We start from the raw sequence: 14,397 nt of genomic DNA, 5'->3' as shown, positions 1-14,397 counted from the left end.
GAAATTCTTTCATAAGAGTCCCAAAAATTTCTTCAGGAGTTGAGTTTCCCAAGAATTCTTCCAGGAATTTCTCTACAAGTTCCTCCAGGAGTTCCTCGGAGTTCAGGAGTTCCACGGCAATTCCTCCAGGACTTCCTCGTTAATTCCTCCAAGTGATCTTCGGGAATTCCACAAGGAGCTCTTAGGAAATTCCTCCACAAGTTCTTCGGGAACTTATCTAGGGGTTCATCAGGGGTTCCCCGGCATTTTTTCCAGCAGTTCCCCGGAAATTCCTCCAGGAATGCCTCGGGAATTCTTTCAGGAATTCCCCGGAAATTCCTACAGGAGTTTCTCGGGAATTCCTCTAGGACTTCATCGGGAATTCCTCTAGGAGATCGTCAGCAGTTTCTCGGAAATTCTTCTAGGAGTTTCGGGAATTCCTGCAGAAGAACCTCGGGAGTTACTCCAGAAGATTCTCGTAAATTCTTCCAGGAGTTCCACGAGAATTCCTTCAGATGATCATCGAAAAATCCCCCAGGTGTTTCTCAGAAAAATCCCTCAGGAGATCCATGGAAATCCTTAAGGGAATCTACGAGAATTTGTCCAAAAGATCCTCAACAATTCCTCTAAGACAGGCCTGCCCAACCTTTAACGATCGCGGGCCATATTTTACACTCCACACCTGTTGACGGGCCAGAATTGAAATTTTATAATCCATACGTTTTCTTGAAACTTTTCTTAGCATTTCTTGCCAAGGCTATGGCTAATTCCTATAAATCCAAATTCGTTCAAATTCTGGAATAATTTTGGAGTTGGTGAAGATATTGTAAAAAATTGTCTTCATAAACGAAGATTCGTATTTTTTGTGTTGTCCCAGAACTTGCCGGAATTTTGAGATTATAGCCACATAAATAAAATCTCAAAAATACACAAGAATTTTTATTGAATCTTCTATGAATTTTAAGATTTTTTTTCCTTCCGCTGTTGGAGGAAATTAAGCCATTGCGCACAATAAACTGAAGTTTTGAACCGAATTTCTGAAAATGAGTAGAATTACTTTGAGGTTACGCTGACATGTTTGTTTTTTAAATTGCAATGTGCAATGTCAGCCAGAATTCTGAAAATTTTGCAAACATTTCAAAGTTCATTGTGAAAATTTGAGGCCTCCCTTGGCCGAAATTCTTACAGAACTCAATATAACTGATTGAAAATCTTTGAAAATTTACCTAAAAATATATGTCAAACTTGTTTTGAAAATATAATTCATTGGAAAAAGAGAAACATTCAAAATAATTGCTCCACCGGCCAAAAGTCATAACTTTTCTTCATTCGTGCCGCGGGCCGCATGAAATGTCCTCGCGGGCCGGATGCGGCCCGCGGGCCGTACGTTGGGCAGCCCTGCTCTAGGAGTTTCTTTAGAATTCATTCACGGATCCTCAGGAATTCCTTCCAGAGATTCTCCGGTATTTCTACAGGAGATCCTCGGTACATTCCTTCCAGGAGTTCTTCGGGAATTCTTGCATGAGTTCCTCGGGAGTTCCTCCAGAAAATTCCTTCAGGAATTCCTTAAAAAGTTTCTCGGGAAAACCCTGGAGTTCCTTGGGAAATCCTCTTGGGATTCCTCGGTCATTTCCCGAGGAGTTACATGTTTCTCGGGAATCCCTCCACGAATTCAACGAGCAGTTTTTTCATAGTTTCTCGAGGTTCTTTTGCGGCAGTTCCTCGGGAATTCCTCTTGGTCCCCAGAAAACCTACTGTAAGAGTTTTCTGGGAATTCCCGACGATTAGGTAAGATCCAGATGAATTTCTGATAAACTACTGAAATATTTCCCGAGAATCTTCTGGAAGAATTCCCGAGAAAATGATAGAGGGATTCTCGATGAACTTCTGGAGGAATTCCTAGTTCCTAGTTTTTTGGGGATTCTTCTAGAAGTTACACCATAATTCTTTCAGAGTTCCTCGGGAATTTCTCCTCGAGTTCCTCGGAAATTCTTCAAGAGATTCTCGGGTATGTCTCTAGGTGTTTCGGGAATTCCTCCAGGAGTTTCTTGATAATTCTCAAAGGAGATTTTTTTGGGAGATCCCGTGTAACTTCTAGAGAAATCCCAAAAAAAATCCGATGAACTCCAGGAGGAATCTCTGAGGAACTCCTAGAAGAATTCCGAGGAGTACATGAAGCAATTTTCCAATAAATTTTCTAGCGACTCCTATGGGAATTTAAGAGGATTTCATAGAAGAATTCTCAAGGAATTTCTGAAGAACTCCTGAAAAAGTTGTTGGCAAACTCCTGGAGGAATTTGCAAGGAACTTCTGAAGAAAATTCGGAGGAACTCATGTAGAATTTCCCGAGGAGCTTCTAGAAGAATTTTCAAGGAACTCCTGGTGGAATTCCTAAGGAACTCCTAAAAGGATTCTCAAGGAACCCCTAAAGGAATTCTCGAAAACCTGCTGGATTAATTTCCGAGGAACTCCTGAAGAAATTCTCTTGGAACTCCATAATGAATACCCGAGGAGTTCTTAGATGAATTCTCGAGAAACTCCTAGTAGAGTGTCTGAGTTATTCCGGTGAAATTTCTGAGGAACTTCTGGAAGAATTTCCAAGGAACTCTTGGAGGAAAGGAATTCCCGAGGCGCTCCAGAGGAATTCTCAAAGAACTACTTGAAGGAATTTCTGAAGGAATTCCCGAGTAACTTCTGAAGGAATAAAAAAAAACTCCAGGAGAAATTCTCGAGGAATATATGAAGAAATTTTCTGGGAACTCCTGAAAGGATTCCCGACGAGCTGCTGGAGACATTTTCGAGGAATTCAGGTAGGATTTCTTGAGGAACTCCCAGAAGAATTTTTGAGGAACTTCTGGAGAAAATACCGAGAAACTCCCGGAGTAATTCGCTTTGAACTCCTGAAGGAATTTCCGAGGAACTCCTAGATGAATTCTCGAGAAACTCTTGGTGGAATTCCTGAGAAACTTCTGGGAGAATTTCTGAGGAACTCTTAAAAGATTTACTGGGGAATTCCCGAGGAACTCCTAAAGGAATTCTCGAGGAACACAAATTCCCGAAGAACTCCAGGATGAATTCCCGAGGAACTTCTGGGAGAATTTCCGAAGCCCTCCAGAAAAAAAAATCGGCAAACTCCTGGAGGAATTTCCAGGAAACTGAAAGAATTCCTGAGGTACCCCAGGTGGAATATCCGAAGAACACCTCCAAGAATTCCTGAGGTATTCCTGATGAAATCCTGTAGAAATTCCCGTGGAACTTTAAGAGAGATTCTCGAGGGACTACTGGAGAAATCTTAACAGGCTTGAACAAATCTTTGGATAAGTCTGCGGAAAATTCTGAATGAAGCACTGTTTAAAATTCAAACGAAGTTCTGGGGAGAATTCCCGATAATATCCGATACCTTGGTAATATTCTAGAAGCAACCTCTGTTTCTGGAGATTTTTGAAATATTGAAGAATACCCAGTTCAATTCCCAGAGGAATTTTGTTGATGCAAATTTTATATTGTGTAAACAATTGCGGATGAAAAAATAAATCAAAAGATAAGCATACTTCCTAAAATTTCCATGACATGGTGGTCGTCTAATTTGATTCGTATTTTAACTAAAAACTGCTTCAAAAGTTCTGCCAATTACCGAAAAATTAGGAAAAGTTTTAAACGTTTAAAATTTTATCTACAAAAAATGGAACGCATTTCATCTGAAATTGTTTCAAGCATTATTGGTTCAGATTAACAACATAAATAGTTTTTTTCTGCTTTCAAAAGTCTTCACAAAATTTGAAATGTCTTCTATATGTCTTCACAAAAATAAATGTCTTCACAGAACTTCAAAATTTGAAGACATTTCTGGAGCTCGATTTGAATAGGTCGTATGTGCTTTTGTCGATTAAAAATTCGATCAGTTGGATTCGCTTAGGGGCTGTCCATTAATTACGTAAGGGATTTTTTACGATTTTTTGACACCCCCACCCCCCCTTGTAAGATTTTTTGTATGAGAACTGAAATATTTTTGTATGGAGCGTAAGATTTCTTGAACCCCCCCTCCCCCTATAAAACCTTACGTAATTAATGGACAGCCCCTTATTATAGCGAAAACCGTTGAAATTGAGCAAAGTTGATACATACAGCAGAATCCTCACAAAACAGGCTTTCTGTTCCATCATTAAAAGTTTGCAAAATATCTGCCATATTGCTACAATGACTAAAACAAACTGATCGAATTTTATATCGACAAAAGTACATACGACCTATTCAAATTGAGCTCCAGATTTAATGTCTTCAAATTGAAGACATGTCTTCACATCTGGCATCCCTGTTCCGTAGTGCACTCATCACCTGCCTACACTGTTATCACGTTTACCGCATTTATCGCGCCTTTCCCGGCACTCTAGCATAAAGGTAGCTGCTTGCTTACTTGCTTCCCATTATGCGGGCATGATATCGTTTTAGGGAGAGGGGGCGTTTCAAAAACCCTATAAGTCATACAACAATATTTTGCTTATCATAAAATAAAGGTTTTTTTTTTTTTTTTTCCAATTCGTTTATTTAAGGCTCACTCGCCGTAACCAGCTTTGCAGAGCCAATAATCATTTTCTATTATAAATAGAGTTACAAACTTTTCCATTTTTAATTTTAAAAGCTACACTTTTTCCCCTCGACGGAATGTCGACAACATCCACATGGGCCGTGGTTGGGGAACACTGGTCAGCACAAACTTTCTTTGCTTCACTCACAGCAGTTTTGTTCGACCGCCGTCGTTTGTTTGTGCTCTCGTCGTAGTCGGTGGATGAGTTTGATATGTTTTCGTTGTCGTCTTCGTCATCGTCAGTCCATTCGTCGTTTTGTTTCTGCTCATCATCATGAGAACCCAGCGGTGGGAAGTCGTCCTCACCAAACAGTGCGTTTACGTTGTCTACATTTGTGTCCATTGTTAATGGTGCTGCTCCTTCTTTTGCTCCAGCTAATTCTGTGTTAATATGTGCCGATTCGTTACACTTGCGGGACGATCTCGGCTGGTTGTGGTACGAAACCGACGTGCTGTCGCTGCCAATCGTAATGAGGTATGGTATCTCACGAAAAAGATTCATACGAAGCACTCTGACGCCATTGGGAATACCGGGAAAGTATTGTCTCCAGGTTTCGTTCCTAATAGAAATAACTTCCCCGAATTTCAGCATGTGCTCCCTGATGGCTGCATTGCTCACCGTGGAAGGGAGGTCGTGGACTCTTACGGTCACTGCATCGCCATCCACATAAACGGGTATCTGAAATTCCTTACTAGCAGCAACAATTGTTCGCTTGCAATTGTGCTCCAGTTGATACCGCAAAGCAATTTCATTGTTGGTCATTTCGACCAGCACACAGTTGCGTGTGTTATGCAACTGAATGCTTTTCACGTCCGCATACTGGAGTTTAATTTGGTTCTCCAAAAAATTCTTCACTGTCCCAACGTTGGGGCGAGTTGGGAGGACACTAATGTCAATTACCAGTACATTTTCTCGCGCCGCGCACATGGTTTACCACCGTTTTGGTACGATAGAAAGTGGAAGAAAAGGAAACACGTCCGGCGTAAGTGATTGCAGGCAGTCAACTCAAAAATAAAGGTTTTAAGGGGGTGATGGTGTCAAAAATCGATAACGTCGCCAAAGAAAATAAATAAACGCATATTGCGATCAATCACCGCACCGCCGCGCCGAGTAGAAGTTGTTGAGAGTGGAGCCGTGGACCCGCTGTGATTTAATATTTCTTCAGGTGAGCGTGAGAGAACTCTTGAGAGAACTCGCTGCAGAACGTGCGTTTGACACAAGGTGAAACAGCTGATTTTCTGTTTTTATCGCGTTATCTACTTTTACGTGAAGTTGATTTTTAAATCCTTTTTTGATTTAAATTCTTCAGAACTAAACAAAAATCGCATTATGAACGATTCCAAGTACGCATCAACGGACGAAGGGGACGTTTTGCTGATTTGTGAACCGATTACCATCGACGGAGTAGAAAATCAGGAGGAAACGAAACAAGAGGTGATCATACCTGTCGATTCGGATGACGGACGTTTGGAACCGGAAGATGTGGAAGTTTACCATCAACCAGAAGAAAATGTGCCCTCGGTTGAAGAACTGGTTCCGGTGCAGTGGATGTCAGGCGTTTGGAACATCGATAGTTATAGAAGTAGCTTCGAAACCGATGAGCACTGGGAACTGCGGAGGATGTTCATGGACCAACACAAGGATAGCATACCGGAAGAAGAACTGGTAGCTCTGGCACAAGCCTTCGCGAATTCGTTACTGCTTAACGCTGTATACTGCAAAGAAGTTTCAGATAGGCTTGATTTGCTGGGAGCATCAATAGCTACAAGGTATCGAAGCTCTCGAGCCCATTCCGCTGCCAAGGTTACGGTTCCTGCGTCGAATGCAGTTGCGGACTGGTTGCGGAAAATTCCGGAAGGGCTCAAAATAGTTCAACGAAAGCAGTTAGCCACAAGGTTGTTGCAACCCGCAATCCCTATCACATCTCTGGAAGACGTATTCCGAAATTTCATTCTGTTGGATGACAACCTGGAGAATAGCGGAAGGGAATTCGGAATGCTCAATTGCGGATTGTTTGTGGTACGAGTGGTGTCCCAGGAGCGCAAACAATGGGTGGCCAGCGTTACGGCGGCAGGATATTTGCTAAGTAAATCCAACGGGCCGAAAAAGAAAGCAAACCGTGCCTGCAGGGAAGAAGCGCTGCAACTGTTGAGACGGAAATGCTATAAGATCAAGGTAAGTTATTGGAAAACATTATGCAGAACAAAATAAGATTTTTTTTTATCATTTCTCTGATATAGACAAATCCTAATCGTTGCTGGGACAGTTGTAACGTGGAACGATTGGAATCAACGGAAGCTTTGGACTGGAATGGAAATCCGTTCGGGAAATCTTCCAAATCTCAAACATCGAAGGATAAGCTCAAAGAGGATAACATCGGATTCCGAATGCTGATGAAACTCGGCTGGGGCGGTGGACCGCTCGGCAAGCACAAGGATGGCATCGTGGACCCGATAGAAGTTCAAGCGAAACGTGGCCGAAGGGGCCTCGGATTGGTGCAGCTCAAATCGGCTTCGTCCCCGTCCGTGGAGGGTTCACAGTACCCGAACAAATTTCTAACGGAGGGATTCGATTTACAAAGCGAATCGTTTCATATCGACGTGAATTTCTACCGTGACCTGATGGTGAATTTTAAGGCGCGACAGCTGGGATATGACCTAATGTTTTCGATAGATTTCACCGAAATCGAGAGGGCTCTGCTCTGCAAGTAAGTGTTTAAAGCGCTAGGGTGGTCATTCTCAAAACGCCTCTTTGTGTGTTTCGATTTTATTATTTTTGCTAGGTACTTCTTCATCCCAGCTTAACGTCCCCAGTGGGACAAACTCTGCTTCTAAGCTTAGTGTTCTATGAGCAATTCCACAGTTATTAACTGAGGGCTACCTCTGCCAATGACCAGTTTGCATGTGTATATCGTATGGCAAGTACGAAGATACTCTATGCTCGAAGAATTCAAGGAAATTTCCTTTACGAAAACCCACGCCTTTACTGCTGTGACTATAGGGGCCCCATAAGCACTAGTTGCATGTGAAGAGGCAGGTAACTAACTTATTCGTATTGCGAACATGGCTAGACTGATCTTCGTGATATTTTGATGTTAGCTGAAGCATAACCCCTAAGGCACCATGATTCATCTTTCTCTTTTTCGATGGCGTGCATTTATCCGAAATGGCGAATCTCGACTATCCAAAATTTCAAATCAATGCACAGTAGGAAAAAATACGTATAAACCGCAAATAAATTCTATATCTCTGCTCGGAGTGGATGGATTCGAATGAATTTTGACACAAACTGCCAAAATCTCTACAGTTTCAGATAAGGAGGGTGTCATTCGCCGCACGATGCTGGAAATCGGTGTATCGGGCCCGTTTTACCCCACTATCTCTCTTTTTCACCTTTTTTCGAAAAATCCTGGAGTGCAAAATAAATTATTTATTCAATTAGTGTTTATGTAAAAACTTCCGTAGTATCGAATGGAGCTGATTTGGCTCACCGCACGTCCTTTAAAATTGAAATATCTTCAAATAACCCCGATATCCCCTATTTCTTTGAAATTTCACATTCATCTCCGCCCAAAGCACAACGCAATCCTTAAGAGCAGGACCAACCCTTTGTCAAATTGCCGATACTAAAGCATTGTCCAGTTAGAATCCGGACGCAAAGGATAATTTATTGTGACGCTCTCAATGATCATAATCATATTTTTTCACAGCAGTCTGATCATAAACAAGTCCTCTATTGATGGTGAAAATTTCATCGATTTTCTTGCTACGAGTGAAAAGTTATTTCAGATTGAAGACAAGTGAAGGAAAAAAATCTTGCACAAACACGCTGAAAATTTAGCGTGGTCAGGTACGACAGTGGCGAAAAATGTTAATGTCTCCACAACCATTATGTGTGATGTGCACAGATGTTGTTAACCATGCCATGAGAAAGTGCCCAAGGAAGATTGAAGTTTATGTTCATGAATAAATCAGCTTGGAATTCCAAGATTTTCCAGGAAGTTCGAGCTCTGGACATCGTTTTCTCACATCACGATTTTGACACCAAATGTGTACAAAGATGATAACCTCAAGAATCGCGTGCTGCTTTTCAAAAATGCACACAAGGGATCTGTAGAGGTTTGAGCTAATTTGGTGAGCTATCACGACAGCCTGAGATGTGCAGTGGTGTCATCACTGTTGGGTAGTGTTTATTAACGAAAAAACACTCAAATTTCGCTTCTTTGGAATTCACTGAAAAGCCCTTAATTTCGCAAGAAGAGAAATATTTGGCAAAGTTTCTTTGGAATCCTAATCAGATTGGTAGAGGGTCTCAGGACACTACAGAGACGACCTGATTGTTAAACAAATCCGCCGAAGGGGTTGATGTTAAAATTTACTACCATTGTGCAGATTTTTAAGGAAGTAATCACGGAAAAAATGCGAAAATGTATTAAAAATCTAATTAAATAATTTTAATGATATTTTTCCATGAAACTACAGTAAATTATCTTTGTTTTGAGGGCTTCACCTTTTCTGTTTGTTATTCCACCTCTGAGATATAAGTGATTATCTGCGTCCGGATTCTAACTGGACAATGCTTTATGAAAGTTTTTACACAAATAAGAGTTAAATAAGTAATTTAATTTATACGCCAGTTGGGAATAGATGAGGATTTTCTTAAAATGGTGTGTGTGAGAGAGAGTGGGGTAAAACGAGCTAAATACATTGATTTTCAGCATCGTGCAGCGAATGACACCCTTCTTTTTTTGAAACTGTAGAAATTTTTTGGCAGTTCGTGTCAAAAATTCATTCGAATCCATCCACTCCGAGCAGAGGTATAGAATTTATTCGCGTTTTATACATATTTTTCCCCACTATGCAATGCCTCTCCCAGAAGGGTAAACTTAAGATTTGTTAGTGGGGGCAGTATAATAGTTCTTTCACAATATATTTTTACGTGGTATGGAAGCTTAGGGGTGGTGGGGATAAAGTGGACAGGTGGGGTAAAATGGACAGGGTACAGTTTCATGACTTTTATTGTTTTTCAAAATGTTTTATCGATTGAAGCTTATGCCTAAGCATGTTTCATTATACTTTTGCTGATCTTGAACATTAAAATCAAATAAACCTCTTCAAGATGACAAAAACTTTAAAAATCGGAAATGAGGTAAAATCTGCTTATAATTGCTAAGGTTTTCTCGTAAGTTATTTTCAAATTATTACAAGTTTTACACCCTTAATTAATAAAGTCCACGTAGGAGAGTATATTTGGCCTAAAAAAATTTTAGTTTTCTAAAAAAAAGTTTTTGAAATAATTTTAACAAAATCAGACTTCAGAATCATCAGCCGGCATACCTATCGTGAGATAGTTGAAGTAAAAAGATATAAAAAATATTTTATATCAACAAAATATAATTTTCATCTAAAACAGTGCTTGTTTTTTACACTATTTCTAAAATATTTTTTTGAGTTTGTTTCAAAGTTTGTATTAAAAGTTTGAAAACAACAAAATAAAGGTATTGTATGAAATTTGATAGTTTGTATTTAAAAACATAGAAATAATATGCTGTCATATAATTTTTACTGACTTGTTCATTTTACCCCATCGATTATCCATTTTACCCCCACCAATTTTTTCACGCTATTTTGATGCACGATTTGGTGAAGAAAATAATCAAACAAAACAATATATTTTAAATACAAGCCCTTACAAGATTTCTAGAGTATATCATTACCTTCCATGTTGCTCGGAAAAGCAGATGGATTTGGCCGCATTTCCGCGGGAAACGACCAAAATGCTTAAGTTGTCCACTTTACCCCTACCACCCCTACTTATAAATTAGCAAATGATACCAAATTAACAATGATACATTAAGCGAGGTGCAAGAATAAACTCGATCATTATTGGTTGGTGCTTGTGAAGACGAAAATTAGATAAAAACCCTATCTAGTCGAGAGCTTTCTGATTGCTTCACGTAAATTTACAACAGTGCGGAACAAAAATTGTTTTTTTTTTTTATGGACTATGCTATATACCGTTTTATTCCCCTATTTCATGCAAATTACGTAAGATCCTCTTACAATCAAAAAAAGATTGAAATAATATGACTGTTATATAAGATATGCCTCTGTTGAACGAATATCTACTATTTTATTTCAGTTTTGTAAAATGTTATGGCGTACTTTTAAGTTTGACCACCACTAGCGCAAACATTTAAGAATACATATTGTCGATGTAAAAGTAAGACTGCGGGGAATTTACCTATTTTATATTTATATTATTAAGACCATTGCAAATCATGCTTGTGATTTGTCGCAAAAAATATAACAATTGTAAATGTTAATTCGAAAACAAATCCATATGCTAATTTGCCTGGATTAATCCAACTTGCAAATTAAACTAAAGACAACTGATCAATCATGGTTTGTAATGGGTGTAAATCTGTTGATTACAGTACCCTTATAGAAAAAAAACTTGCTTCCACAGGATAGCTTCCGATTTGAACCTACAATGTAAGACCGTTACCTATGACTACGAGCATTATCAATTCGTGTTATTGAAACATCGAGTCTCACCACACGATTTGTTGGTGAAAATTCTAGTGGACAAACACCCAATTTACAGTGCACTGTATACAGTGGAACCCCCGGAGGAAGATCCAACTAGACATAAGAAAGTACTAGAGCTGTGCTCTGGATAGAGAATAAAAGCAAAGGTTTTAAAATTATTAACGAACGATGTTTATAGCGCCATTTTCCGATGCACTTCGATGCCCCGACCGTGTGGCCTAATGGATGAAGGCGTCGGACTTCGAATCCGAAGATTGCAGGTTCGAGTCCTGTCACGGTCGAAACAGCTAACGATGCTTAATTTTTGGCTAAATTTGGCATTTATCGTTGTGCAATTAGCATGTGCATTGTGTCGGGGAAATTGCGATGTAATGGCATTGTCTGCGCATGCCCTATTTGTACCCCTCTCGTGAGCGATAGGGGTGAGGATTGTATCTGTTGTACCGGTTAGGTAGGGGTAAGCATGTGTGTATTTGCCTTGGGAAATTGTGAATCTACGGATCTACCGTCTGTTGCTCTGCATGTCAACAAATTAAGTCAAAAAATCGCTCCTCGGTTACCGTGAGATGCCCATATTTTGTACACTTAAGAATTCTCAAACTCAAAGTTTGATAAACGACTAAAATTTTACCATAAAGTATGTCAAATTCAATTCTTCGGTAATATTTAGTGCTGGCACTCCCAAGAAAAATATGAATTATTCAAGGTAACGGTAGTTACAGCCAAAGTCGTAGTGTGTGCAGTTTGCCAGGTTGGTCACCGCAAAGGGGCCAGCTTCAAAGAGGCGCCGAAAAGGTCAAAGGATTCACAAACAAAAACTATAGGGGCCATCCATTAAATACGTCTCGATCCTAGAGAGGAGGGGAAATGGTAAAAGTATGACAAACAACCCGAGAACTGAGAACAAACCTATAACAAATTGATAACTCATTTTGTTATTGATAACAAAATGAAATCAACATAAGTTTTCTTTCCGAATTGTTTTTATTCAATATCAAATTGGGATATCATTTTGTTATCATTTCAAAAACTCAATGATTTGATTTCAAAAATCCAAAAAAGGTTATGCTTTATTAATATTAATTATATGCACAAAATATATGTTAAATCTACCAGAGTATTTTACTTACACAAAACTTATAATTTGCTGATTCTGGGTAATGGTCATGCTATTGATTTAAATTGGCTTGAACTTTAGTAAGTCTTTTTAGGGTGACTGGATATTATCGACAGATTTATTCTCTTCGTTATGAGGGGGTACTCATCGGACAAGTTACCTGAAACTTAGTTGTATAGCTTGGTTGGGAAAAATTGGAGGCCAACTTTGAATTCAACAGGTTTCAAAAAGCCTCCCATGACGAAAAGAACAAAACTACCCAGAATACAAAAGTTCCCAGATGGGTATCAGTTATTTCAATCTAAACATATTGCCAAATATTTTTAAATTCTATATAATTAAAGGCAAATGAAGTTAGATATGGCCAACCGAAGTAATTTACGATCATTCTACTGTTGAAGGTCACATATTATAAAGTATTCTCGCGCGAAAAAGGATTCATTGTAGCTCCGTACCAAAATGATGAATCTCGTTATGTTTGGAGTTTTGAAAATAACACAGATATTTATCATACATGAAAATGATGAATGCCATTTCACTTATTGTTATGCCATTTTACCAATCGACAATTATGCCAGATTATGCCATTTGGCCATTATGCCAAAAGACTATCCAGTATTTGTATTTTTTCAATTGTATTGTATTTATTTTTTCAATGTTATCATTTTCCCCGGGTAACGAGGGAAAAAGCTGAGAAGCCAAATGCGACTCAATTCGTTGCTCGATGTTATTCAATTTGAGTCCCGATGCCTGTGGCTCTGGGATGTCGTGAACATCTCCCACATTTGTTTTGCTGCAGTGCATATAATCAGAAGGAAAAGCTGAAATATAATTACCTATACAAAAATATTAACCCTCGAGCGATCGCGCTGTTGTATTTTGTACAACACGTTGAAAAAATTTCGCTTTTCGTACGCTTTTTTGTGGTACTGACGCAGGTAGTCTACCGCGCGAGTTACGGAAGGTTAAGGGCAGTTGTCCTTTGACTCCAAATTTACTTTTCTTAGTCACTTCGATGTCCATCATTAATCTTTTAATTGGTATAATTATGCTGCATATCTATGAGGATATCATAGGGTATCGCGCCACTTGGGCAGTGGCTTCTATATTCGTCTGTTTTTCACTATAACTCAGTCAATTTTGAACCAATTGACTTGAAATATTGTACACGGGTAGATACTATAACTATCTCACCATATTCTAAAAGTTGTGTCAATTGGTTCAAATTTGACTGAGTTATAGTGAAAAACAGACGAATATAGAAGCCACCGCCCAAGTGGCGCGATTCCCTATCCGATTTCCATACAACTTTTCTTCGTTTAAGCTCCAAGTTAGAAATGACTGTTGATGAAATGTTAATGATACATTCGATAATACTACGCCATTAATAGGTGCCATATTCTGATAATATCGTATCAAACAAAACAAGTTTTCAATCACGAGATTCTTCTAAATTTAAAATAAAATCTAATTTAAATTTTTACTTATTCATGTAAATTAATGCCTAGTAAAATATCAAAATGAATACCGTCAAATGGGGTAACTTGCAACACTTTCCGACTTTGAAGCAATATCATTGAAAATCTAAACATTTGAAACATCCTGTGAAGCATCGTGTACGCTAATCACCCCGAGTAGAATACTATGCAGCACTTGGTTTACCAAAATACGTTGCCACCTATTCAGGAGGTGCGAAATACATGCTTGTTGCAAGTTTCCCCATCTGTGGGGTAACTTGCAACATAGGACATGAAGCTAAATTAGCTATCATTAAACAGCACTAACATTCAAGTATTTAGTCGTATTGTAAATTTTTGATGTTATGCATGAAACATACCATGAAAAGATGTACACTAACCAATTGACATATAATTTTTCATGAAAGGATTTATAGTTGTTGCAAGCGAGAGTATATCGTTTAGCAACAGGTCTCACGTCCCTCAAACACTAAATATAGGGTGGGGCGGGGCAAGATGGGTCACCTAAGGATGCATCACCATAACTTTGTAAATACAAATCGTATTGGTTTGTATTCGTCCGCTACTCTTCAATACACTAGTCAGCTATGCTAAAAGTCGATAAAAAGATCATTAAATACAAAATATGATGTTAAACAAGCAGTTTTTAAGAGTGATCGATTTTGCGCCGTGAAAAAAGGGCGGGG

At 39.0% G+C, this 14,397-nt stretch overlaps 2 non-coding genes across 2 annotated transcripts; both read left to right on the top strand.

Annotated features, from left to right (window-relative positions):
* The first annotated feature begins 5,684 nt into the window (after nt 1-5,684).
* On the top strand, nt 5,685-11,773 carry LOC109423235 (uncharacterized). The gene is made up of 4 exons (XR_003895746.2): nt 5,685-5,786; nt 5,875-6,740; nt 6,806-7,272; nt 11,034-11,773. It is a non-coding gene; the product is annotated as an uncharacterized LOC109423235 (transcript).
* Nucleotides 11,324-11,397, top strand: Trnar-ucg (transfer RNA arginine (anticodon UCG)). Its single transcript has one exon. It is a non-coding gene; the product is annotated as a tRNA-Arg (tRNA).
* Nucleotides 11,774-14,397: the final 2,624 nt, after the last annotated feature.

This window comes from Aedes albopictus, chromosome 1 (assembly GCF_035046485.1).
Source record: "Aedes albopictus strain Foshan chromosome 1, AalbF5, whole genome shotgun sequence".
Lineage (NCBI taxonomy): Eukaryota > Metazoa > Arthropoda > Insecta > Diptera > Culicidae > Aedes > Aedes albopictus.
The sequence above is the reverse complement of the archived record's forward strand: the minus strand, read 5'-3'. Positions and strand labels throughout refer to the sequence as shown.